General features: G+C 56.7%; 1 pseudogene; it reads right to left on the reverse strand.

Moving 5' to 3' along the window:
- Window positions 1–311: 311 nt before the first annotated feature.
- Window positions 312–16,748, reverse strand: LOC141584673 (A disintegrin and metalloproteinase with thrombospondin motifs 7-like; annotated as a pseudogene).
- Between the last annotated feature and the right edge of the window lie 799 nt (window positions 16,749–17,547).

The raw sequence follows: 17,547 nt of genomic DNA on the forward strand, positions 1-17,547 counted from the left end.
AGAGCCAGGTGGCAGTGGGCTGAGCCCAGCGTGGAGGAGCCAGGCTGAGCCTCAGGGAAGCTTTCTGCTTTCTGGGCAGGACGGGGCCTGCGGACCATGAGGGACCCTCCCCACTGCACAGCTGTCTGAGTGACTGTCCTGGGGTGTGCTGCCAGAGTGTGCCTGCCCTGGCTTCCCTGAGGCCCCCTGTGCTGCCCAGGAATGGGCCCTGGGGTCCCCTCATCCGCCTAATCCTGAGAACCCCTGCCACAAGGGAGGCGGGACAGATGGTGCCTGTGTCCCAGGCTGCTCACTTTCAGATGAGGGAACAATCACCAAGGTCCCGGGCAAACCCCCCGCCAGCCCGGCCCGCAGCACTTGCCTCGCTCGTTTCCAGCTTGCCAGTTGGCATTCCTGGCAGCCAGCAGGTCCACAGGGGGACCCGCCTCAGCCAGGCTGGGGGCTGGGGGCTGGGTCTCAGGGGCTCTGCAGCTGTTTGCAGGGCTGTCCCAAGCTGGCGTGGACAGCAGCCCAGAGATCAGGGCCACCTCAGGGCTGAGGGACTCAAAGCTGGCCCTCGGGTCCCGGGCTCGGGGCAGGCTCAGGCTCAGGTGTGTGCCCGAGGCCAGTCAGGGTCGTGGGGAGGAAGGTGCCCCACACTGCTACAGTCCGCAGGTCCCGTTGGGGATTGGGGAGATGGGAGTCCCCGGCTGCAGGGGGCTGTCCCTGCCTTCCATCTCTGGTGGAGGGGCTGTGGGAGGAGGAAGGGGAGGAGCCGCCTCCACAGTGGGCCTCAGCTCACTGTCCCCAGACCCCAGGCCACCCTCCAGAGCTGGCTTCCAGGCTACAGTCCCTCTTGTCCACAGCTCCACTACATCAGGACCAGGAGAAGAGTGGGTGCTGCCGACATGGGACAAAGGGGGCAGCGTGGGGCTGGGTCTCGGGGGCAGGTGGGGGCTCTGCGGCCCCCGGGTTCCTTGTCCTTGGAAACTTCATTGGTCCTGTCCCGCCACAGAGGGGACAGCTGGCGCTGGCTGTCCTTGCCAACCAAGTCATTTTGTGGAGGGCGCAGCAGGACGGCCACGTGGTGTGGGTGTCCCATCCCCTGTCCCTGCCAGGTCTAGATCGGGCTCCTCAAAGGGCCCGTAGGACAGGTCCTCGTGGAAGTTGATGACATTGTAGTCTCAGTAGAAGTCATCCACAAACACGGGCCCCAGCGGGTCCAGCTCCAGGGCTTCCTGGGCTTCCTGGTCGATGGCGTTGCCCATGCTGGCTGGCCTGGGTGCTGAGGTGGGTGAAGGGCATGGGGCCAGGCGGCATGGGATGAAGTCAGCCTCGTTGAAGAGCTTGTGGCTGGAGGAGCCGCTGCCTGAGCCTTCAGGGACCAGTGTGTCCAGGGGCTGCGGACAGGGTGGCAGAGAGCAGGTGACTTGGCGGGCTGGCTGCTGGGCCTCCTCACAGGGCACACCAGTGTCATTGGTGCAGAGGACACTTCGGTGCTGAGTGCCGTCCCCGCATGTCACTGAGCACTGTGGAGGAACAGGGTGAGGGGATCAGGCTGGGAGGCGGGCTGCCAGGGGATGCTGGGGCAAGGTGGGGACAAGGCACTGTCCACTGCCCGGTGTCAGAGTGACAGGGACCCCAGCCAGCCCTCTCTGGCCCTACCCAGCTCAAGGTCATGGCTGCAGCCATGCCTTCGCAGGGGCTTCCTGATCCCTGAGGCTTTGGAGTCAGGCTGGACCCTGGAATGATCCAGACTCCCTCCCACCCACGGTACCAGGCAGTAAGGGCTGGAGGAAGGCTGTCTGCCTCCCTGTAGCCTGAGACCAAGGGTGGTGCTGGAGGCGGCCCCTCCCATCCTGCACTCACCTGAGACCAGTTCCCAACAGCCCAGGTGGCTGGACAGGGTACGTGGCGGTTGCAGGGGGTTTCAGCCGGGAGCCGAGAAAGGTGTTCACAGGCCGGTGGCTCCAGGGCGCTCTGCTCATCCAGCCCCATGCTGCGGATGCAGAGCATGGCCCGGCGGGAGAGGCCTCCAGGCCCACAGGAGCTGGAGCACAGCTGCCACTCACGTGCCCACCATCTGGCAAGGGCACACGGGTGGCATCAGCACGGTGTCAGATGGGTGGCATTAGCAGGCTCACCAGCAGGGAGGGCCAGGCTGTGCTCCCAGGCCCTCGGGGTTTGGGCAGAGCTGGGACCAAGGCCAGTGGCTGCTTCTACAGAGCTCCAAGCCCAGGTAAGTGTCCTGCCCCCTAAGTCTGGTGACATAGCCCAGCCTCTCTGCTCCTGCCACCCTCCCCTCAGGAGAAGTGAGCATGACCTGAGGCCTATTTCCATGTCCAGGGACCTAAGGAGGAGGACCACAGGTGTCCAGGCTGGCCCAGGCTGGAGTAAGGGGTGACTGGGAGCTGGGGCTTCAGCCTTGGGAAGACCCGTGAAAACCTGGCTGGCTGTGCTCCTCCCTGGGGCCTCTGAGGCCCAGAAGTAGGGGCCTGTGGCAGACCCAGGCCGCCTGGGGGTGGGGAGTTGGCAGGGGCGTGGGGGCGGCTCACCTGGCAGGGCAGGGCTGCTCACTGCACTTCCTCTGGTGGTCATCGGGCTGGCCCAGGGGGTCACAGTGCCCCTTGTCCACAGCCTGCCGCTCCGAGCAGTACACACCCTGCCTCTGCATACCTAGGGGCCGTGGGGTTCAGCCTGGGCCTGGCACCCAGGTGCCCACCGCCCAAGACCCAAAGACACCATTTCTGCCAGAACCGTCCCAGAACAGCGCCTCACGGCCCGTGTCAGGATGAATGCAGACCTCCACGGCTGCCTCCTCCTTGCTGTCCTGCCCTCACCCGCCCTCTCCTACATAGCCTCCCTCTGACTGTCCCTGGAGAGGTGGCACAGTGTGGAGGTTTAGTGGGTTGGATCCCCAGAACCCCTGCTTCCTAGCTGAGACGCCTGGGTGGCTCATTTGGCCTCTGAACCTCAGCGGCCTCCTCTGTGAAATGAGTGACAATCCTGCCTGCCTCCAAGCCCCGGAGGGAGGACTGATTGTGGCCTTGCGTGTGTGGGCTCAGCCCGTGCCCAGCACATCCTAAGAGCTCAATCTGTGCCAGCTGCTGCTAGCATGCAAACCCAGCTATGACATCAAGGCTGCCCCACTGTCCACGCCCTTCCCAATGGCTCAGAGAACATCTGGAGAAGAAATGCACCTAGGGGCCGGCCCTGCTCCCCGCCCCCACACCAGCCTTGGCATTGCTCCTGTCCTTCATGCCTTCTGCCACTGCCCACCAGGCTTTTCCACAGTCACGCTCCTCACTTAAACTCACCGCCATACTGCCTGCTGAGACCCAGCCTCAGGACCCCCTCTGCTGGTGGCTCTGCTTTCTCTTCCCCGGGGTCTCAAGAGTAAGCTGTCCCTCCCCTGAGCTGCCAGTCCCACACCCGTCCCCCTTTCCTCACCAACAGATTTTGATATTGCTCAAGGTTCCAACTACAGCAATGGGTCCTGCTGAAAACACCCTGAGGCCGCCCTCTCAAAACTAGGGTTTCTGGGACACAGTCCTGGCTGGGGAGAAACAGGCACAAGTCCCTTGCTGGGGGTCAGCCCTTTCCCCTCCTTCTTCCTGCCCAGAACATGGCAAGAGGCCTGGAAGGGAGGATGCCATCTGTGACAAGCAGGAGGGGAGGGCTGCCATGGCAAGGACGCTGCAGCTGACGGACAGTCAGCTCCAGGTCCCGCCAGCTTGGACTGTGCACCTGGGACTTCCTGCATGTCTGTCCCGGCCACCACGGGGCATTTGCCTCTGCGTACACTCCTACACCGTCCACCTTCGAGGCAGCCGATTTGCTGAAAGACAGTCCCCCACGTCTCATGCTGCACATGTATTTGTTGGTTTCTCATGTTTGTCTATTTAAAGACACCTGAATTATGCCAGGTGCGGTGGCTCATGCCTGCAATCAATCCCAGTGCTTTGGGAGGCTGTCAGGTGAATCACTTGAGGTCAGAAGTTCAAGACCAGCCTGGCCAACATGGTGAAAGCCCGCCTCTTTAACAATAATAAAAAATTGGCCAGGCATGGTGGCACATGCCTGTAAATCCCAACTACTTGGGAGGCTGAGGCAGGAGAATCAGTGGAACCTGAGAGGTGGAGGTTGCTATGAGCCAAGATCGCACCACTGCACTCCAGCCTGAGCGACAGAGCAAGACTCGTCTCAAAATAAGTAAAATGAAATAAAATAAAGATAGCTGTATTAGGTAAAATGGGTTTCCTGGCTTTGGAAGGCATCTACCCAGTTCTCCAGTTCTCATGTTGTCATCACAACAGCATTTTAAGGCTCCCTCTCTTCCCCTGCGCGCCCACCCCCTCCCTCACTTCTCCTTTCCCTCCTCCCCACTCCCTCTCCTTCCCTCACCTCTTTCCTCCAAATAGTAGTAATTTTTAAATAGCATTTTAAGGAATGCTCAAGTGTCTCTATCTCAGATTCCCGATTCTGAGACCCTGTGGACACTGGGTGTCAACGATGGAAAGACTGAGGGGAAAGGGGAGGACTAAGAGCAGGAGACGGAGGCAGGAGGAGACGGAGAGGCGGGGGAGACCCAGGGGAGGGGAGGGAGACCGAAGGGCAGGGTGGAGACTGAGGTGTGGGGGGAGACCCAGGGGCAGGGGGACTCAGAGGCACGACCAGGGGGAGACCAAGGGGTGTGGGGAGGAGGGAGACGGGGGGAGGGGGGAGACAGGGAGGGGGAAACCAGAAGGGTGTGGGGAGACGAGGAGGGGGGAGACCAAGGGGTGGGGGGAGATGGGGTAGGGGGAGACTGAGGGTCGGGGGAAGACTGAGGGACAGAAGGGGAGACCAAGGGTTAGGGGGGAGATGGGGGGATTGAGGAGCATGTGGGGGACACCAAGGGGCATGGGGGAAGACTGAGGGGTCAGGGGAAACTGAGGGGCATGGGGGGGAAGACCAAGGGGCAGGGCGGGAGACCTGAGGTGGGGGGATTCTGAGAGGCAGGGAGACTTAGGGGCATGGGGGGCACTAAGGGAAATATGGGGAGGAAGAGTCAGAATTAATGAAACCATCATACTTTTTATATAGTTCAAAGACATAAGTCGGTGTGGTGAGGGGCCACTGGGCTGGCCTCAGAGTGGGGTGGGAAACCTGGCTGCCCCCTTCCCTGCCACCTTCCACTGTTCCCCCTCCTTCTGTCTGGGAAGCCCCTCCTGGGGCAGCCACCAGGGAACCCCAGGCTCTGGACCACGGGAGGGGCTGAAGAAGGGGAGCAGCCTGCCCCGACAGGCCCACGTACAAGGCTCTGTGGGGGAGGGGGGTCGTCTCCAGGATACAGCAGAAATGCAGGTACGAGACCTGCCAGAGCTGAGCCAGGACAAAACTGAGAGGGAGCTGTGTCCCCTGGATGGAGAACGCCGAGAGCTGGGGCACACAGCACTCGCCGCACGCTGCCCACAACCTGCCTCATCTATTTACCTCCCAGCAGGCATGGGACATGGGGGCAACTGCCAGCCTCATTTCACAGATGGGGAACTGAGGCTCAGAGAAGCAAACCTTCAGACCCGTGGTGGCCGAGCAGTGAGCTGGAGGCTGAAGCCAGCGTCCCTGTCCAGAACCAAAGCCCCTGCTGGCAAGGCTGTGCCTGCCTCTCTTCTCACCTGTGCTGCAGGTGACCGTGCACTTGGTCCAGGGTCCGTAGTGCCAGGAAAACTAGGGCAGTGGGACCTCGCCATGGCCATCTGCCTCCCTGTGGACAGTGTACTCACAGCGCACCCTGGGGTTGCTCTCCTGGAACAGCAGCTGGGCAGGCAGGTGGGCCCCATGAGCACGAGGCATCCTCTCCATCCACCCAGCCCTACAGGAGCTGACCCCAGCCACCTCTGAACTGCAGCTACATCACAGGGCCATTTTTAAAGATGGGGAAACTGAGGCAGAGGTTGCAGCAGGAGGGCCTGGCTAAGAGCCAGGCTCTGTGACTGCCCCAGGGCTCACTCCTCCAGGATGAGGCCCTGCCATGGGCCTGGGGTCTCCACCTCTGCTCCCCACTCCTGGGCCTCGGGAAGCACGCACCAGAATTCAACAGGCTCGTTGGTGGGAACCGGGGACGTGAGGTTTTCCCAGTTGCCCCTGCGTGCGTATGTGAAGGTGGTCCCTGCCACCTGGTAGTCCCCGTCCCACTGGATGGTCTAGCTGCCATTGAGGAAGTACTTCTTCCGGTCCTCACCCCGCAGTGCCAGGAAGTTAGCAGCCTCGGCCACCTCCTGGATGCGGATCTCACGTGCGCCAGCTGGGATCAGCCCCACGTCCACATACCCTGCTGGCCACGGGTTGTGTATAGGTTGTGCTCGGGATGACAGGATTGCTTATCCCCACCCGCTGCCCTCAGCTCTCCCCCGACTTGCCCCCACGCCTGCTGATACCAAAGATTCCACCGTTACCTTAAAAGTCTGAGCTCCCCCAATTGCTCAGATATGTTGTAGGTCACCAAAACCTCACAGAGGCGCCCCAAATCCTGACCCCGTGTCCATGCCCCGTCACCCCTCTCTTGGGGACCTAAACTGGTCTCATCATAAGGCTGGGTCCACCCAACCCTCAGGGCCAGCTGGCATTCTCTTTCTAAAATGCCAGCATGCTCAGGCCTTTCTACCGGGTCACCCTCCTCAGCCCACACGGCTGCTTTTATTCACCCACTTCTGTAACACCCATCACGCACCGGGCACTGCTCACGTGTAAACTGAATAACAACCCTAGGATGTAGGTACTATTGTCCCCATTTCACAGATGAGGAAAGTGAGGCAGGCAGGGATAGTAACATGAATGAGCGTCCTACTGGGATCTGAGGACGACAGGGTTTTCCTCCAACGGGAAACCTTCCCTGTCTTCCTCAGGCCAGGAGCGTCTTCCTCAGTGCTCCCAAAGTCCTCTGGGCCTCCCTGCACTGCACTGGCCACACAGAAGGTTCTGTCCCCTGCGGGACTGAACGATTCACCTTCATGTCCCCATCACCTAGCACAGCCAGCACTCGAACAGCGTGTGCAAAGCAGACCCAAGGTGAGGGTGTGGAGCTGAGGGTCTCAGAAGCTTTGAGAGGAGACCACCATCCTCCCAGAGGCCCAGGGGCTGCACACAAGCTGTGCTGGCCCTGCCTAAGGTCTCTGGGACAAGAGGACTCCCCATGGGGACAGGTCTCTGGGCTTGGGTTAGGGGTCCCTGACTCTTACAAGAATTCCACCCCAGCAAGGCTTCCCTGCTTAGCCATCTATGGCTGGGTGGGGACCACGAGGCCAACGCGGGAGCCCGGGGCAGATGGGGAAGTGGCCACCAGGTAACGAGCACACCCCTCCCCGACAGTGGTCCCACCCCATACCCAGGCCCTCAGCCTCCTTGAAGGTCCTGCTCACGGTGTGGCAGGTGGAGCCATTGCCGTGGCACACGCCACAGCGGTCCTCCATAGCACCGGAGTCAATCTCGAAGTCACAGCCCACATTCTGCAACACACAAGGGAGGAGGCCCGTGGTGCTGGCGGCCAGCCCTCTGTGGCCCCAACCCCGGGGGCCAGCCAGGGTCAGAAGGAGACAGCTGGAGTCGGGGTCGGGAGACCTCTCTCTGGCCCTGCCCCACCCCAGCTGTGCCTCTGACCCAGGTGAACTTCTCTACCTCCCTGAGCCTTGAGACAGGGAGACCCTACCCTCCCTTAAAGGCATGTCTTGAGCATCACATGCGACAAGAGAAGGGAGTTCTGCAAAGGCTGCGGGCAGGCAGGGACCTGACTCACCACAGGCTCCTGACCAGCGCGTGCAGGGAATCTGAACATCAGAGGCGATGGGGAGGGGCCCCTCCCTGCTGGTCCCCCTCTGAGCCCAGGCCTGGACACCCCAGCAGCTTAGGGGGCTAGAAGCAGGGGTGGGGGCAGATAGGTGGCTGGGGAGATGGGCAAAGATGAGATGCCTTCGGGGCTAGAGCCCTTCATGTCACCTGTGCCACCTCATTTGACCCCTTCTATCAGGGAGGAAACCACTGCCTGGGGTCAGCCAGCTGGCAAGAGATCAAGCCCCTGCCTGCGCTCCAGTGTCCCGGCTGGGGCAGTGCTGGCACAGCATCCAAGGAGACGAGGGGCAGCGAGCCCCAACTAGCAGGGGTCTCCAGTGCCAGGAGGCCTGGTATGGGCTTTGCCTTAGTGGTATAGTGGGTGGGGTCTGGGAAGCCCAACAGCAGAGCATGGGGAGGGTGGCCAGAGGACCAGGAGGGACCTAGGGGAGAACCTGGGCCTGACAGTGGGGCTGGGGGCGGGCGATGCTGGGAGAGCTGCTTCCTGACCAGGCACACCTTGCAGATGCCATTGATGCAGAGGTCCCGGCTGACCCTGCCCTGGTAGCAGGAGGTGCCATCAACCACGGCGTCCCTCAGCTTCTCGGAAAAATACTCATTTGAGGGCCGGCAGTGCAGCTCACAGGGGTTCACTGGGGGCCAAGTAGAAGAGCCATCAGCGACAGCTGGGGCAGGAGTTACGGAAGCCACCAGGAAGACCCCTCCGTGACACACATCCATGGCAGGCTGGAGGCTCCGGCTGGGCTGGCAGCTATCTGCAAGGCTGCAGACTGAGGAGCTCGGGGGAGCAGCAGCCCCAGGGCACAGTGGCACAGCCCAGGCTTGGGGTGGAAACTGAGCCTCCTGCTGCATCACAGGGTAGCCTTGGGCACACACATAGCCCCAGCCCTCTGAGCCTCAGTGTCCCCGTGGGAGGCAGCACTCACTGTCATTGACCACAGGTACCCATGTGTACAGCTGGCCCTTGTAGAGCATAGCGTCAAAGTGGCTGCACTGGACGTGGCAGAAGGAGGGGCGGCCAGAGGGGCAGGCTTGCAGGTTGCAGAGGCGGAAACATTTCCACTCGCCCACGCAGTACTTGCCCTTGTATTTGGGCCTGTGGGGAGATGCAGGGAGGGCCCGGTGAGTGCTAGTGCGTGGCCACAGCCTGGAGTGAGCGGCTTCCTCCTGTACCCACACCCCAAAATCCCTGCCACCCAGCTCTGCGCACATGCTCTCCTCCCATGGGCTGCCCCCGCTCTGGCCTAGACACACCCTCCCTGTTTGTAAGGACCTGCGGGGAAGTGGCGGCAGGAAGCCTGAGCTCTGTCCCCAACCTGCTGTGTGACTGTGGACAAGTCTCTGGCCAACCCCTGGGCCTCAGTTTCCTCATCTGTAAAATGGGGTTGGGGCTGACTCTGCAGAGGGCTGTTGAGAAGCTGCGACAAGCTGCAGGCATGACTGGCACTTCCTGAAGGGACTGCTCCAAGTCCCCAGCCCATGACGCCAGCATCTTAACTAGCCCTCGAGTCCTCAGCCTCTCTCCTGGTGGCAGTTCCCCCAGCCCGGGTGTGAAAAAAAAGCCCCCAGGGCCCCAGCCAGCTGAGAGGTCTGCCAAGTCACAGCTCCTGAAACCCTCCCCATCTAGGCCAGGGTAGCTGGACCCAACCCAGCTCAGACCTGGAGGTCTGGAGGCAGGGAGGGCCACAGGCCAGTCTTAGCCAAGCACAGGGCCTGGGTGGGGCTGGCTGTGAACCCCATGCTTTCCCTGGGCGGCCTCGTGAAGAGGGAATCAGCTGGGCAGTGCCTTGGTCTACGGTACTGCTGGGGTCTGCGCCTCACCACATCCTCACATCCCCCCATTTAAACGGGGAAACGGAGGCCCAGAGAAGTGGTGAAGAGGGGATTCAAACCCTGAGCCATCTAAGGTCCAGGGCCCATGCTCTTCCCCACTGTCCTCTCCATCCTCCCTCCAGTTGGCGGCTACTTTGCCGTATGGCCTCTGATGAGTCTCTCTAGTCTCTGGGCCTCAGTGTCCCCCTCTCTGCAAAGGGGTCAGCAGTGGGGACCTGTCAGCCTCAGAACCCTCCTTGAAAGTGACTCAAGGTGGTCTGGACACTCAGACTGACCGTTATGAGGACACTTCTAAGAGCCAGGGGCTGGGACAGAGCCAAGGCTGACTGCTTGGGTCCCTCTGTCCCATCGCCCAGGGCACCCTGGGCCCCACACTCACGCAGGCTGCGTGCACTGCCGCTCAGCGCTCTGCACACCCACACCACAGCTCTGCGAGCAGATGGACCTGGTGCTCCAGCTGGACCAGCCACCGTCCACGGCCTCGGGCCGGAAGCCCACAGGTACGCACTCCCCATTGATACACCACTACTGAGACAGATGGAGGTAGAGCCAGCCCACCCCCAAGCCTATCAGTCATCCTCACCCTAGTAAGAACAAGGTGGGTGAGAAGGCCACGGAAGGCAGAGAGGAAGGATGGAAGGTGAGAGAAGCCCCTCCCAATCATCACAAACACGTATGGCCCAGGCCGCAGGGCGGAGCTGAGCAGGGCGTACAGCCCACGTGCCAACTCAGCTGAAGACACCCAGGGAATCATGGAATCAAGCCCTGTCCCCAGTGCCTCCACTTTGTATATGGGGGCTTGGGCTGCAGAGAGTGGGGGTCTGCTAGGAGCACAGCAAGACTGTGAGCTGGGGCTGACCCCCAGGACGAGACACAGTAGGAGGTCTGGCCTCTCCCTCCCACCCCTGGGACTGGGCACCTCCTATCTTGTTCTCCCCACACCGGGTGCCGTCCACGGCTACATCCAGCTTGGAGTGACAGGTGGTCCCGACAGAGCACCAAAGTGTGTGGCAGACATTCTGCAAGGAGGGAGCACAAGCTACACCCTAACCCCACCCCACCCCCGTGCCACCAGCCGCCCTGCCTCCACCCTGTCCCCAAGGGCCCCCTGGACACCCTTCCACATGGTGGGGGTCCACAGACCCCCAGAGCTCCCTTCTTCCTTCTGTGTCTGCTCCCACCTTCCTCTCCAGACCCTGTGGTGGTGTGGGGGGCCCAAGGCTGCGCTGCTCACAGCACTCCCCAGCTCTCCACCCTTCTCCCGGCCCAGCACCGCCTCTGGAAACACTCCCTTTAGAAGATCACTCCAGGCAGTCTTCTCCAGAATACACAGACCCTCCCCACACAGGTTCCTTTTCCTTTTTTTTTTTTTTTGAGACGGAGTTTCGCTCTTGTTGCCCAGGCTGGAATGCAATGGCCCGATCTCGGCTCACTGCAACCTCCGCCTCCTGGGTTCAAGCTATTCTTCTGTCTCAGCCTCCCAAGTAGCTGGGATTTACAGGCATGTGCCACCATGCCCAGCTAATTTTTTGTATTTTTAGTAGAGACGAGGTTTCACCATGTTGGCCAGGATGGTCTTGATCTCTTGACCTCGTGACCCACCCGCCTCAGCCTCCCAAAGTGCTGGGATTACAGGCGTGAGCCACCGTGCCTGGCCCTTTTCCCTCTTAAAAGCCAGCCCCACCGAGGCTGGAGTGTAATGGTGAGATCTCAGCTCACTGCAACCTCCACCTCCTGGGTTCAAGCAATTCTCCTGCCTCAGCCTCCAAAGTAGTTAGGACTACAGGCATGAGCCACCACTCCTGGCTAATTTTTGTATCTGTAGTACAGATGGGGTTTTACCATGTTGGCCAGGATGCTCTCCATCTCTTGACCTCATGATCTGCCCACCTAGGCCTCCCAAAGTGTTGGGATCACAGGAGTGAGCCACCCCATCCAGTCCATATATTACTTTAATTTAAATGCCTAGGGTGTCTCATTGATAGGCTGAGAAGAGAAAAAATGCCTACGGTGGCCAGGCATGGCGGCTCACAACTGTAATCCCAGCACTTTAGGAGGCTGAGGCAGGTGGATCACTTGAAGTCAAGAATTCAAAACCAGCTTGACAAATATGGTGAAACCCCATCTGTACTACAAGTACAAAAATCAGTCAGGTGTGGTGGCGTATGCCTGTAATCCCATCTACTCAGCAGACTGAGACAGGAGAATTGCTTGAACTCAGGAGGTGGAGGTTGCAGTGAGCTTAGATCGTGCCACTGCACTCCAGCCTGGGCGACAGAGCAAGACTCCTCTCATAAATAAATAAATAAAATAAAATAAAGTAAAAGCCGAGGGTTTGGTTATACTTTTTTTTTTTTTTTTTTTTTTTTTTGAGACAGAGTTTCGCTCGTTACCCAGGATGGAGTGCAATAGCCCGATCTCGGCTCACCACAACCTCCGCCTCCTGGGTTCAGGTAATTCTCCTGCCTCAGCCTCCCGAGTAGCTGGGATTACAGGCACGCGCCACCATGTCCAGCTAATTTTTTGTATTTTTAGTAGAGACGGGGTTTCACCATGTTGACCAGGATGGTCTCGATCTCTTGACCTCGTGATCCACCCGCCTCGGCCTCCCAAAGTGCTGGGATTACAGGCTTGAGCCACCGCACCCGGCCTGGTTATACATTTTTATCCAAGCCCTTAAAATACAATTAACTTGCCTAGGTCTCTTCACCCAATTTTACTGTATTACACAACCAGTAACACATCTAATACATATATATATATATATATATATATATATACATACACACACACACATATATATATTTTTTTTTTTTGAGAAAGAGTCTCACTCTGTTGCCCAGGCCGGAGTGCAGTGGTGCCATCTTGGCTCACTGCAACCTCCTCCTCCAGGGTTCAAGCAATTTTCCTGCCTGAGCCACCCAAGAGTAGCTGGGACAAATGGCATGCACTACCACACCCAGCTAATGTTTGCATTTTTTTTTTTTTTTTAGACAGAGTTTCGCTCTTGTTACCCAGGCTGGAGTGCAATGGCACAATCTCGGCTCACCACAACCTCCGCCTCTTGGGTTCAGACAATTCTCCTGCCTCAGCCTCCTGAGTAGCTGGGATTACAGGCACGCGCCACCACGCCCAGCTAATTTTTTGTATTTTTAGTAGAGACGGGGTTTCACCATGTTGACCAGGTTGGTCTCGATCTCTTGACCTTGTGATCCACCTGCCTTGGCCTCCCAAAGTGCTGGGATTACAGGCCTGAGCCACTGCGCCCGGCCTAATGTTTGTATTTTTATGTGAAACAAGATTCCACCATGTTGAGCAAGGCTGGTCTCAAACTCCTGGCCTCAAGTGACCCACCCATCCTGGCCTCCCAAAGTGTTGGGATTCAGCATGAGCTACTGACCTTGGCCTATTAATACCTATACAGATTAAATTGACGATTAAATGAACAATCAAGTGTAGCTCATTTGGTAAAATAACTTTAATTTCATATAATCATAAACTGTAACATCAACAATGACATTAGCATTAAACAAAGTAATTTGTCTAAAGTATCTGCTTCTGTTTTTTTAAAAAATGGTAATTTGCAGTATCATCTGCACATTGTGGCCAGGCACAGCATGTAATCCTAGCATGATGAGAGGGTGAGGCAGGAGGATCACTTAAGCTCAGGAGTTCAAGACCAGTCTGGGCAATATAGGGAGACCCTGTCTCTACAAAAAAAATACAAAAATTAGCCAGGTGTGGTAGTGTGTACCTATAGTCCCAGCTACTCAGGAGGCTGAGGCAGGAGGATCACCTGAGTCTGGGAGGTCGAGGCTGCAGTGAGCCATGATCTCACCACTGCACTCTTGCCTGGGTGACAGAGTGAGACCTTGTCAAAAAGAAAAAAAAGAAAAAGCAGGGCACAGTGAATCATGTCTGTAATCCTAGCACTTTGGGAGGCCAAGGCGGGTGGATCACCTGAGATCAAGAGCTCAGGAACGGACTGGCCAACACGGTGAAATGCTGCCTCTTCCAAAAATACAAAAATTACCTGGGAATGGTGGCAAGCACCTGTAATCCCAGCTACTCGGGAAGTTGAGGCAGGAGAATCGCTTGAACCCGAAGGCCGGAGGTTGCAGTGAGCCAAGATCACACCACTTCACTCCAGCCTGTGCGAAAGAGTGAAACTCCATCTCAAAAATAAATAAATAAATTGAAAAAAAAAAAGTCATCTGTACATTTTGCAACCTACCAATACCTTTTGATCTGGTAGGAAATCTTGACATAAAGGTACCATTACTGGCAGTGGGGGAGGGGGCAAGAAAATTTACAAACAGCAATAATTCTAATTAAGAAATCTGTTTATCTAGGAAATGGTATTTCATTAAAAAAATTTCTCACCCTGGGTACAGTGACTCTTAACTGTAATCCCAGCACTTTGGAAGGCTGAGGCAAGTGTATCACAAGGTCAGGAGATTGAGACCATCCTAACACAGTGAAACCCTGTGTCTACTAAAAATACAAAAAATTAGCCAGGTGTCGTGGTGGACAACTGTAATCCCAGCTACTCTGGATGCTGAGGCAGGAGAATCACTTGAACCCGGGAGGCAGAGGTTGCAGTGAGCCGAGATCACACCATTGCACTCCAGTCTAGGTGACAGAGTGAGACTCTGTCTCAAAAATAAACAAACAAAAAATTGCTCAGATAGCCATGAAGAAAATGTCACGATGATATTACAATTTGTCAGTGATACAGAATGCAAACAATGTTAAATCCTGTTTTCAAAGAAGAGAGTAAATAATGAAGTTATTTCTTTTTTTTTTTTTTTGAGACGGAGTTTCGCTCTTGTTACCCAGGCTGGAGTGCAATGGCGCGATCTCGGCTCACCGCAACCTCCGCCTCCTGGGTTCAGGCAATTCTCCTGCCTCAGCCTCCTGAGGAGCTGGGATTACAGGCACGCACCACCATGCCCTGCTAATTTTTTGTATTTTTAGTAGAGACGGGGTTTCACCATGTTGACCAGGATGGTCTCGATCTCTTGACCTCGTGATCCACCCGCCTCGTCCTCTCAAAGTGCTGGGATTACAGGCTTGAGTCACCGCGCCTGGCCCGTTGAAGTTATTTCTAAAGTAACATTGTACTACATTTACTTTAAATGTATCTGACAATAATCACGAGGTGAAGAAAATGCCATCAGAACATGAGGTTTATTTTTAAGAATAAAAAATGCTCAGTAAAAATGAACAATATTTTCTTTACTGCTGAATTCTCCTTCCAAATCTTTTACTTTACATTAAAGCCAAGAATCACTAATCTGAGTAGCAATAAAATTTCCAAGCTGTAACAAAAATGCTTTTAAAAGTTAAGAAAACTGTTAAAATCATTTTTTAAAACTTGGAAACAACATTATATCCAATGAGGTATTTGTGATCCTGATGAAAAGAAGTTAAAAAATAAAAATTCTGAACAATTTTCAGTAAATTTGTGCTTAAAAAAAAAACTTAATTCTTCATTAACTCCAATTTCTAGGAAAATTACAAAACCATGCTAAAATTTGGGTCCAGACAGGACCAAATATCTATGAATCAATGCCAACAAATATTTCTGCTTGTATAGAAAAAGAGACTGTTCTCCTACAAATATTAATTTGGAAAGCTAACTCATTCACTTTCTAAATTCTTATTTTTATGTAACTGGATTGACAAAAGGTAGCCAAACAAAGGCATTCGAAAAGTTTTCAAAATTTGCATTTCACAGGATTGTGGGTTCACACTGAAAGCCTGCTGGGCTTGCATTGTCTCCCTCGGGGGGCCTGGAAAGAGAAGAGGCTTCCTGGCCCCTGCAAGAGCTACCTGAGTCTCCCAGGTAGGTCCCAACCTGCTGTGGCTTCCTTGCAACCACCACCCAGCTTGCCCATTGAGGCCCTCCAGCACTCAGCCGGGGCAGCAAGTCCCTCGCCAATAGCAGACGGCACTGCCCCTACACCCATCTGTTGCCTGGACTACCTCTTTCCAGCAATTCTACATGGAAACCTGTGTAACTTTTACGCATCTATTTAGTCCTATCAGAATGACTCATGGGAGGTCATGTAAACTACTTATTCTTAGTTTCAAACATAAAAACTAAGCCTTAAAATGTAAATACTTAGAAAACATATTTGAAGACAACTGAATATGCAAACTTTCAAATTATTCCTAGAGATTCACAATTGGGTCAGGAGCAGTGGCTCACGACTGCAATCTTAGCACTTTGGGAGGCCGAGGCAAGATGAAAACTTGAAATCAGGGGTTGGACTTTCATGGAGGGAAAAAAAAAAAAAAAAAAAAAAAAAAGAAAGCCTATACTTTCAGTCACCCACTCAAAGGGATACCTGGGACCATTTGAAGAATCTGATGGACTCTGAGAACAGAATAGAAGTAACAATATACTAATGATCAGATAAAGCATGTTCTCAGGACTGGAATTTAAACAAACATCTGGTTTAAAAATGAATGAAAAAACGGAAGTAAAAAGGGAACAAAGGCTGGTTTGGTGGCTCAGGCCTGTAATCCCAACACTTTGGGAGGCTGAGACAGGTGGATCACCAGGTCAGGAGATAAAGACCTTCCTGGCCAACATGGGGAAAGTCCGTCTCCACTAAAATACAAAAAATTAGGTGGGCATGGTGGCACATGTCTGCAGCCCCAGCTACTCGGGAGACTGAGACAGGGAAATCGCTTAAACCCAGGAGGTGAAGACTGCAGTCGGTCGAGACTGTGCCACCACACTCCAGTCTGGAGACAGAACAAGACTCCGTCTCAAAAAAAAAAAAAAAAAAAAAAAGAGGTGGGGAGAACCAGGGTGGGGCGCGGTGGCTCACGCCTGTAATCCTAGCACTTTGAAAGGCCGAGGTGGGTGATCACCTGCGGTCAGGAGTTCAAGACCAGCCCGGCCATGTGGTGAAACCCCATCTTAAAAATAAAGCGGGGGGGGGAGGGGGGAGGAACACCAGATGAAGGAATTTATCTGCTTCTTTAACTTTGTTTAACAGGAGAAAACACTAGGAGAGAAGAACGCTCTGGAGGTGGGGCAAAGGGTCAACGTCCTCCACCAGCTCTAGGAGGACGTGACCCCGAAGCTGCTCCATGCCTCCACCCTCCGGGATGCCACAGGAAGACCCGCCCGCGAGCTTCTTCCCCAGAGCCCGCGAGAGCAGGGCTGCGGCCGGCAAGGAATCCCACGCAGGGAACTTCGGCGCTCGGGGCCCGTGGCGCCCGCCCCGCCGGCCCAGCGAACGTCGTGGAGGCCGCGGCGCGCACACTGACCCAGCTGTGCGCCGCGGGTCCCCGCTCACCGCTCTCCCGGCTCGGCGCGGCGCCCGCACCTCGGACAGGCCGGGCGGACTCCCCCTGCACCCCGACTTCCCGCTGAACCTTGGGCTCCCAGTGCAGATCCCGCCGACCCGCGGCCCGTGCCTACCGCGAGGCTGACGCCCAGTCACCGCCGATGCGCCCCAGACCCCGTGGACCGCGTCGCAGACACGCCGCAGATGCCGCGGACGCCCCCGACGCGCCGACCTGGACGCTGCCGACGCCCCCGACAAGCCTGCCGTGCCGCCGACACTCCCGACGCGCCGCCGACGCCCCCGACACAGAGCGCGCCGCGCCCGCCGTCACGCCGCAGACCCCGCGGACGCCGTCAGTGCCGGGGACGCCGCCGAACCGCTGACCGTGCCGTGGATGCTCCTGACCGGCCGACCGCGCCGGCAATGCCATCCATGCCTGGGACGCCGCCGAAGTGCCTCGGACGCCGCCGTCGCCCTTAGGGCATGGGACCCTGATGACGCCACTGACGCGCCGACCCCGCTGCGGACGCCACTGACCCTCCGGACGCCCCCGACGCGCCGACCTTGCCTAAGACGCCGCCGTCGCGCCGCAGACCCCGCG

This window comes from Saimiri boliviensis, chromosome 1, assembly GCF_048565385.1.
Source record: "Saimiri boliviensis isolate mSaiBol1 chromosome 1, mSaiBol1.pri, whole genome shotgun sequence".
NCBI lineage: Eukaryota > Metazoa > Chordata > Mammalia > Primates > Cebidae > Saimiri > Saimiri boliviensis.